This window comes from Centropristis striata, unplaced genomic scaffold (genome assembly GCF_030273125.1).
Source record: "Centropristis striata isolate RG_2023a ecotype Rhode Island unplaced genomic scaffold, C.striata_1.0 Scaffold_92, whole genome shotgun sequence".
In the NCBI taxonomy this organism is placed as follows: Eukaryota; Metazoa; Chordata; class Actinopteri; order Perciformes; family Serranidae; genus Centropristis; species Centropristis striata.
In genome coordinates this window covers 1-8,430 of record NW_026739108.1, presented here as the reverse complement: position 1 = coordinate 8,430, position 8,430 = coordinate 1, and the positions used below count along the sequence as shown (strand labels likewise).

At 46.7% G+C, this 8,430-nt stretch overlaps 11 non-coding genes and 1 pseudogene across 11 annotated transcripts; 8 read left to right on the top strand and 4 right to left on the bottom strand.

The window, feature by feature from the left end:
- Positions 1–197: 197 nt before the first annotated feature.
- trnav-cac (transfer RNA valine (anticodon CAC)) lies at positions 198–270 on the top strand. Its single transcript has one exon. It is a non-coding gene; the product is annotated as a tRNA-Val (tRNA).
- Positions 271–1,020: 750 nt separating this feature from the next.
- trnav-aac (transfer RNA valine (anticodon AAC)) lies at positions 1,021–1,093 on the top strand. The gene has a single exon. It is a non-coding gene; the product is annotated as a tRNA-Val (tRNA).
- A 549-nt stretch (positions 1,094–1,642) lies between these two features.
- Positions 1,643–1,714, bottom strand: trnad-guc (transfer RNA aspartic acid (anticodon GUC)). The gene has a single exon. It is a non-coding gene; the product is annotated as a tRNA-Asp (tRNA).
- Positions 1,715–2,509: 795 nt separating this feature from the next.
- LOC131968044 (U2 spliceosomal RNA) lies at positions 2,510–2,719 on the bottom strand (annotated as a pseudogene).
- Positions 2,720–3,019: 300 nt separating this feature from the next.
- Positions 3,020–3,092, top strand: trnav-cac (transfer RNA valine (anticodon CAC)). Its single transcript has one exon. It is a non-coding gene; the product is annotated as a tRNA-Val (tRNA).
- Positions 3,093–3,842: 750 nt separating this feature from the next.
- trnav-aac (transfer RNA valine (anticodon AAC)) lies at positions 3,843–3,915 on the top strand. The gene has a single exon. It is a non-coding gene; the product is annotated as a tRNA-Val (tRNA).
- Positions 3,916–5,507: 1,592 nt separating this feature from the next.
- On the top strand, positions 5,508–5,580 carry trnav-aac (transfer RNA valine (anticodon AAC)). Its single transcript has one exon. It is a non-coding gene; the product is annotated as a tRNA-Val (tRNA).
- Positions 5,581–6,129: 549 nt separating this feature from the next.
- Positions 6,130–6,201, bottom strand: trnad-guc (transfer RNA aspartic acid (anticodon GUC)). Its single transcript has one exon. It is a non-coding gene; the product is annotated as a tRNA-Asp (tRNA).
- A 203-nt stretch (positions 6,202–6,404) lies between these two features.
- Positions 6,405–6,477, top strand: trnav-cac (transfer RNA valine (anticodon CAC)). Its single transcript has one exon. It is a non-coding gene; the product is annotated as a tRNA-Val (tRNA).
- A 750-nt stretch (positions 6,478–7,227) lies between these two features.
- Positions 7,228–7,300, top strand: trnav-aac (transfer RNA valine (anticodon AAC)). The gene has a single exon. It is a non-coding gene; the product is annotated as a tRNA-Val (tRNA).
- A 549-nt stretch (positions 7,301–7,849) lies between these two features.
- Positions 7,850–7,921, bottom strand: trnad-guc (transfer RNA aspartic acid (anticodon GUC)). Its single transcript has one exon. It is a non-coding gene; the product is annotated as a tRNA-Asp (tRNA).
- A 203-nt stretch (positions 7,922–8,124) lies between these two features.
- trnav-cac (transfer RNA valine (anticodon CAC)) lies at positions 8,125–8,197 on the top strand. Its single transcript has one exon. It is a non-coding gene; the product is annotated as a tRNA-Val (tRNA).
- The last annotated feature ends 233 nt before the right edge of the window (positions 8,198–8,430 follow it).

Below are 8,430 nucleotides of genomic sequence, written 5' to 3'. Positions count from 1 at the left end.
CATCTGTTTTTTTGGCACGTCAACAGCAGGGGGCGCTGTTTCCACATTTGCAGGGAGTCTGCAGAGACATGGACTCGGCACCATCAGTTGTGACTGAATCCAGGTTCAAATCTCTCATCTGATCTCCATATATCCCAAACAACCAAGTTGTTTTGCTTCTATTAGGGCAGTCATGTCCGTGGAAAGGGGCATAGTTGGTTTCCGTAGTGTAGCGGTTATCACGTTCGCCTCACACGCGAAAGGTCCCTGGCTCGAAACCGGGCGGAAACACATTTCTTTGCTCATGTTGACTATCACAGAATCAGACTTTGTTGAGGTGAATTGACAGTAATTTGTATAATAGATGAGTGGAGAGAAGCGCTGGTAGAGTTAGTGTTACCATGTGTCCTGCATGCAGCTGGTGCTTTCATCTCGTCCACCATCTACCAATCTGTCCTTTGTTGACGTGCCTCTCAGTGGTATGACTGGTATTGACAATGTCGCTCTTTTGGGGATCGTGAATATGACAAACATAATGGAAAACAAGTACAAGGAGCTTGACACAGAGAAAAAAGGTGTTTGGCTTCCTTCCAAGAATACGAACACAGCCCAGACTCCAGTTAGACATCGACATTGAGGGTCAGGGTTCGTCCGCCACTGCTGAACAGATGGTGGTACCATTCTGGTGTGCAGTGCAACAGGTGCTTCTTTGGTCTGTCTTGGTGAACAATGAGCACGTGGTAGAAAAGGAAACTCTCCCCGTCTGGGAATCCAACCCCTATCTTCCACGAGACAGGCGGAGATACTGTCCATTATACTAACGAGGACTGCGCCAGCGGTGTTTTGGGCACGTCAACAGCAGGGGGCGCTGTTTCCGCATTTACAGGGAGTGTGCAGAGACATGGACAAGAAACCATGGGGTGTGACTGAATCCAGGTTCAAATCTCTCATCTGATCTCTCTATAACCCAATTAAACATGTTGTCTTGCTTGTAATGCAGGCGCATTAGGGCAGTAATGTCCGTGCAGGGGCTTACTGTCGGTTTCCGTAGTGTAGCGGTTATCACGTTCGCCTAACGCGCGAAAGGTCCCCGGCTCGAAACCGGGCGGAAACACAGTTCTTTGCTCATGTTGACTCTCACAGAAAGGTCCCTGGCCAAAAATCGGGTGGAAACACAGTTCTTTGCTCATGTTGTCTCTCAAAGAAAGGTCACCGGGCGGAAAGACAGTTCTTTGCTCATGTTGACTCTCACATAATCAGACTCTACTGAAGTGAATTGACAGTCATTTGTATAATAAGTGTGTAATATCTGTCCTGTATGCAGCTGGTGCCTTCATCTCCTCCCTCTTCTACCAATCTGTCCTTTGTTGAAGTGCTTGTCATTCGTGGATCAGTAGTGTGACTTTATTAACACTGTCGCTCTTTTGGGGATCGTATCCATGAAGATGACAAACATAATGGAAGACAAGGACAAGGAGCTTGACACAGAGAAAAAAGGAGTTTGGCTTCCTTCCAAGAATACGAACACAGCCCAGACTCCAGTTACACATCGACATTGAGGGTCAGGCTTCGTCCGCCACTGCTGAACAGATGGTGGTACCATTCTGGTGTGCTTCTTTGGTCTTTCTTGGTGAACAATGAGTAGGTGGTAGAAAAGGAAACTCTCCCCGTCGGGGAATCGAACCCCGATCTTCCGCGTGACAGGCGGAGATACTGTCCATTATACTAACGAGGACTGCGCCATCTGTTTTTTTGGCACGTCAACAGCAGGGGGCGCTGTTTCCACATTTGCAGGGAGTCTGCAGAGACATGGGCTGTGTCCCAATGTCAAGGAAGGATGCTCAAACGGCTGGATTTGAAGAATGCCACGTCATCGACATCCGCCGAAGGACTGTCCCAATGTCGAGGATGCTCCGGAGGACAGAGTCCTTCTTCTGCCCAAATTGCAAGGATGCATGTGTGTATCCTCCGTGCGCTCCCATTACCCATAAAGCATTGCGCACACCGGTCTACCGGGAGATTTAAAAATGGCGAGCGTAGAAACAGCGACGCTAGCGGCGCAATATGCATTTAAATAAGTATTTACAGTTTACACTGAATGTTGTCACATAACTTACAAAACGTGTGTTCAAAGTCAAGCAAAAACATAAACATAAACAAATGCCAGAATATTTGTCTAAAGATAATAAACGTCATCTTGATACATTGCCGGTTAAGTTAATTAATGCCGTCTCAGTCGCTAAAGTTATTGTTTATTAATTTAAATGTGTCCGATGATGATGTACTATGTGCAACTGTGCCATTCAGAAAGTTATACATTTCTTTATTGTGTTTACAGGGACCGAAAGTCCGCTATTATCCGTTATTGTTATTTATAAATAACTGTTATTGTACTGTACTGTACTGTAAAATAAAAAATAAAAAATCACAGAACATATTTCCATGATGAATTATGCGCCGCTGCATTCATGGCACTAAGTAGCGGCCGAATTCAGCCAGGATCAGTTAAATATTCAGGTTTAATCCACTTAATGGTTTTTACTTGATAAATCGTGGAGATTCAACCTAAAGCATCTTCTTCCATTTTCACAAATATGTGTCAGAGTGCTGATGCCAGAGACACATTCATGTCGTGAACTGATTTTGAAATTGCGGCGCTGAATTTATTTATTTATTTTTTTTTAAACTGATAAGAACAGATACTACACTTGATCTTAGCCAAAGGTCCGAGAGCGGCGCTGAAGTTAAGCAGGACGTCCAATTACGCAATGACGCACAGCTGCACACTCCGAAGGCTGTCCCATTTGTGCATTACACCAGTCAAAGGAAGGACTCTTGCCTTGCCTTCGGAGGACCCGACTCTGAAGGAAGGATCCTACCAAGGAAGGATCCTTGACATTGGGACACAGCTATGGACTCGGCACCATCAGTTGTGACTGAATCCAGGTTCAAATCTCTCATCTGATCTCCATATATCCCAAACAACCAAGTTGTTTTGCTTCTATTAGGGCAGTCATGTCCGTGGAAAGGGACATAGTCGGTTTCCGTAGTGTAGCGGTTATCACGTTTGCCTCACACGCGAAAGGTCCCTGGCTCGAAACCGGGCGGAAACACATTTCTTTGCTCATGTTGACTATCACAGAATCAGACTTTGTTGAGGTGAATTGACAGTAATTTGTATAATTGATGAGTGGAGAGAAGCGCTGGTAGAGTTAATGTTACCATGTGTCCTGCATGCAGCTGGTGCTTTCATCTCGTCCACCATCTACCAATCTGTCCTTTGTTGACGTGCCTCTCAGTGGTATGACTGGTATTGACAATGTCGCTCTTTTGGGGATCGTGAATATGACAAACATAATGGAAAACAAGTACAAGGAGCTTGACACAGAGAAAAAAGGTGTTTGGCTTCCTTCCAAGAATACGAACACAGCCCAGACTCCAGTTAGACATCGACATTGAGGGTCAGGGTTCGTCCGCCACTGCTGAACAGATGGTGGTACCATTCTGGTGTGCAGTGCAACAGGTGCTTCTTTGGTCTGTCTTGGTGAACAATGAGCACGTGGTAGAAAAGGAAACTCTCCCCGTCTGGGAATCGAACCCCTATCTTCCACGAGACAGGCGGAGATACTGTCCATTATACTAACGAGGACTGCGCCAGCGGTGTTTTGGGCACATCAATAGCAGGGGGCGCTGTTTCCGCATTTACAGGGAGTGTGCAGAGACATGGACAAGAAACCATGAGGTGTGACTGAATCCAGGTTCAAATCTCTCATCTGATCTCTCTATAGCCCAATTAAACATGTTGTCTTGCTTGTAATGCAGGCGCATTAGGGCAGTAATGTCCGTGCAGGGGCTTACTGTCGGTTTCTGTAGTGTAGCGGTTATCACGTTCGCCTAACACGCGAAAGGTCCCCGGCTCGAAACCGGGCGGAAACACAGTTCTTTGCTCATGTTGACTCTCACAGAAAGGTCACCGGGCGGAAAGACAGTTCTTTGCTCATGTTGACTCTCACATAATCAGACTCTATTGAAGTGAATTGACAGTCATTTGTATAATAAGTGAATAAGTGTGTAATATCTGTCCTGTATGCAGCTGGTGCCTTCATCTCCTCCATCTTCTACCAATCTGTCCTTTGTTGAAGTGCTTGTCATTCGTGGATCAGTAGTGTGACTTTATTAACACTGTCGCTCTTTTGGGGATCGTATCCATGAAGATCACAAACATAATGGAAGACAAGGACAAGGAGCTTGACACAGAGAAAAAAGGAGTTTGGCTTCCTTCCAAGAATACGAACACACCCCAGACTCCAGTTACACATCGACATTGAGGGTCAGGCTTCGTCCGCCACTGCTGAACAGATGGTGGTACCATTCTGGTGTGCTTCTTTGGTCTTTCTTGGTGAACAATGAGTAGGTGGTAGAAAAGGAAACTCTCCCCATCGGGGAATCGAACCCTGAACTTCCGCGTGACAGGCGGAGATACTGTCCATTAAACTAACGAGGACTGCGCCATCTGTTTTTTTGGCACGTCAACATCAGGGGGCGCTGTTTCCACATTTGCAGGGAGTCTGCAGAGACATGGACTCGGCACCATCAGTTGTGACTGAATCCAGGTTCAAATCTCTCATCTGATCTCCATATATCCCAATCAACCAAGTTGTTTTGCTTCTATTAGGGCATTCATGTCCGTGGAAAGGGACATAGTCGGTTTCCGTAGTGTAGCGGTTATCACGTTCGCCTCACGCGAAAGGTCCCTGGCTCGAAACTGGGCGGAAACACATTTCTTTGCTCATGTTGACTATCACAGAATCAGACTTTGTTGAGGTGAATTGACAGTAATTTGTATAATAGATGAGTGGAGAGAAGCGCTGGTAGAGTTAGTGTTACCATGTGTCCTGCATGCAGCTGGTGCTTTCATCTCGTCCACCATCTACCAATCTGTCCTTTGTTGACGTGCCTCTCAGTGGTATGACTGGTATTGACAATGTCGCTCTTTTGGGGATCGTGAATATGACAAACATAATGGAAAACAAGTACAAGGAGCTTGACACAGAGAAAAAAGGTGTTTGGCTTCCTTCCAAGAATACGAACACAGCCCAGACTCCAGTTAGACATCGACATTGAGGGTCAGGGTTCGTCCGCCACTGCTGAACAGATGGTGGTACCATTCTGGTGTGCAGTGCAACAGGTGCTTCTTTGGTCTGTCTTGGTGAACAATGAGCACGTGGTAGAAAAGGAAACTCTCCCCGTCTGGGAATCCAACCCCTATCTTCCACGAGACAGGCGGAGATACTGTCCATTATACTAACGAGGACTGCGCCAGCGGTGTTTTGGGCATGTCAACAGCAGGGGGCGCTGTTTCCGCATTTACAGGGAGTGTGCAGAGACATGGACAAGAAACCATGAGGTGTGACTGAATCCAGGTTCAAATCTCTCATCTGATCTCTCTATAGCCCAATTAAACATGTTGTCTTGCTTGTAATGCAGGCGCATTAGGGCAGTAATGTCCGTGCAGGGGCTTACTGTCGGTTTCCGTAGTGTAGCGGTTATCACGTTCGCCTAACACGCGAAAGGTCCCCGGCTCGAAACCGGGCGGAAACACAGTTCTTTGCTCATGTTGACTCTCACAGAAAGGTCCCTGGCCCAAAATCGGGTGGAAACACAGTTCTTTGCTCATGTTGTCTCTCAAAGAAAGGTCACCGGGCGGAAAGACAGTTCTTTGCTCATGTTGACTCTCACATAATCAGACTCTACTGAAGTGAATTGACAGTCATTTGTATAATAAGTGTGTAATATCTGTCCTGTATGCAGCTGGTGCCTTCATCTCCTCCCTCTTCTACCAATCTGTCCTTTGTTGAAGTGCTTGTCATTCGTGGATCAGTAGTGTGACTTTATTAACACTGTCGCTCTTTTGGGGATCGTATCCATGAAGATGACAAACATAATGGAAGACAAGGACAAGGAGCTTGACACAGAGAAAAAAGGAGTTTGGCTTCCTTCCAAGAATACGAACACAGCCCAGACTCCAGTTACACATCGACATTGAGGGTCAGGCTTTGTCCGCCACTGCTGAACAGATGGTGGTACCATTCTGGTGTGCTTCTTTGGTCTTTCTTGGTGAACAATGAGTAGGTGGTAGAAAAGGAAACTCTCCCCGTCGGGGAATCGAACCCCGATCTTCCGCGTGACAGGCGGAGATACTGTCCATTATACTAACGAGGACTGCGCTATCTGGTTTTTTGGCACGTCAACAGCATGGGGCTCTGTTTCCACATTTACAGGGAGTGTGCAGAGACATGGACTCGGCACCATCAGTTGTGACTGAATCCAGGTTCAAATCTCTCATCTGATCTCCATATATCCCAATCAACCAAGTTGTTTTGCTTCTATTAGGGCATTCATGTCCGTGGAAAGGAACATTGTCGGTTTCCGTAGTGTAGCGGTTATCACGTTCGCCTCACACGCGAAAGGTCCCCGGCTCGAAACCGGGCGGAAACACATTTCTTTGCTCATGTTGACTATCACAGAATCAGACTTTGTTGAGGTGAATTGACAGTAATTTGTATAATAGGTGAGTGGAGAGAAGCGCTGGTAGAGTTAGTGTTACCATGTGTCCTGCATGCAGCTGGTGCTTTCATCTCGTCCACCATCTACCAATCTGTCCTTTGTTGACGTGCCTCTCAGTGGTATGACTGGTATTGACAATGTCGCTCTTTTGGGGATCGTGAATATGACAAACATAATGGAAAACAAGTACAAGGAGCTTGACACAGAGAAAAAAGGTGTTTGGCTTCCTTCCAAGAATACGAACACAGCCCAGACTCCAGTTAGACATCGACATTGAGGGTCAGGGTTCGTCCGCCACTGCTGAACAGATGGTGGTACCATTCTGGTGTGCAGTGCAACAGGTGCTTCTTTGGTCTGTCTTGGTGAACAATGAGCACGTGGTAGAAAAGGAAACTCTCCCCGTCTGGGAATGGAACCCCTATCTTCCACGAGACAGGCGGAGATACTGTCCATTATACTAACGAGGACTGCGCCAGCGGTGTTTTGGGCACGTCAATAGCAGGGGGCGCTGTTTCCGCATTTACAGGGAGTGTGCAGAGACATGGACAAGAAACCATGAGGTGTGACTGAATCCAGGTTCAAATCTCTCATCTGATCTCTCTATAGCCCAATTAAACATGTTGTCTTGCTTGTAATGCAGGCGCATTAGGGCAGTAATGTCCGTGCAGGGGCTTACTGTCGGTTTCCGTAGTGTAGCGGTTATCACGTTCGCCTAACACGCGAAAGGTCCCCGGCTCGAAACCGGGCGGAAACACAGTTCTTTGCTCATGTTGACTCTCACAGAAAGGTCCCTGGCCCAAAATCGGGTGGAAACACAGTTCTTTGCTCATGTTGACTCTCAAAGAAAGGTCACCGGGCGGAAAGACAGTTCTTTGCTCATGTTGACTCTCACATAATCAGACTCTACTGAAGTGAATTGACAGTCATTTGTATAATAAGTGTGTAATATCTGTCCTGTATGCAGCTGGTGCCTTCATCTCCTCCCTCTTCTACCAATCTGTCCTTTGTTGAAGTGCTTGTCATTCGTGGATCAGTAGTGTGACTTTATTAACACTGTCGCTCTTTTGGGGATCGTATCCATGAAGATGACAAACATAATGGAAAACAAGGACAAGGAGCTTGACACAGAGAAAAAAGGAGTTTGGCTTCCTTCCAAGAATACGAACACAGCCCAGACTCCAGTTACACATCGACATTGAGGGTCAGGCTTCGTCCGCCACTGCTGAACAGATGGTGGTACCATTCTGGTGTGCTTCTTTGGTCTTTCTTGGTGAACAATGAGTAGGTGGTAGAAAAGGAAACTCTCCCCGTCGGGGAATCGAACCCCGATCTTCCGCGTGACAGGCGGAGATACTGTCCATTATACTAACGAGGACTGTGCCATCTGTTTTTTTGGCACGTCAACAGCAGGGGGCGCTGTTTCCACATTTGCAGGGAGTCTGCAGAGACATGGACTCGGCACCATCAGTTGTGACTGAATCCAGGTTCAAATCTCTCATCTGATCTCCATATATCCCAAACAACCAAGTTGTTTTGCTTCTATTAGGGCAGTCATGTCCGTGGAAAGGGGCATAGTTGGTTTCCGTAGTGTAGCGGTTATCACGTTCGCCTCACACGCGAAAGGTCCCTGGCTCGAAACCGGGCGGAAACACATTTCTTTGCTCATGTTGACTATCACAGAATCAGACTTTGTTGAGGTGAATTGACAGTAATTTGTATAATAGATGAGTGGAGAGAAGCGCTGGTAGAGTTAGTGTTACCATGTGTCCTGCATGCAGCTGGTGCTTTCATCTCGTCCACCATCTACCAATCTGTCCTTTGTTGACGTGCCTCTCAGTGGTATGACTGGTATTGACAATGTCGCTCTTTTGGGGATCGTGAATA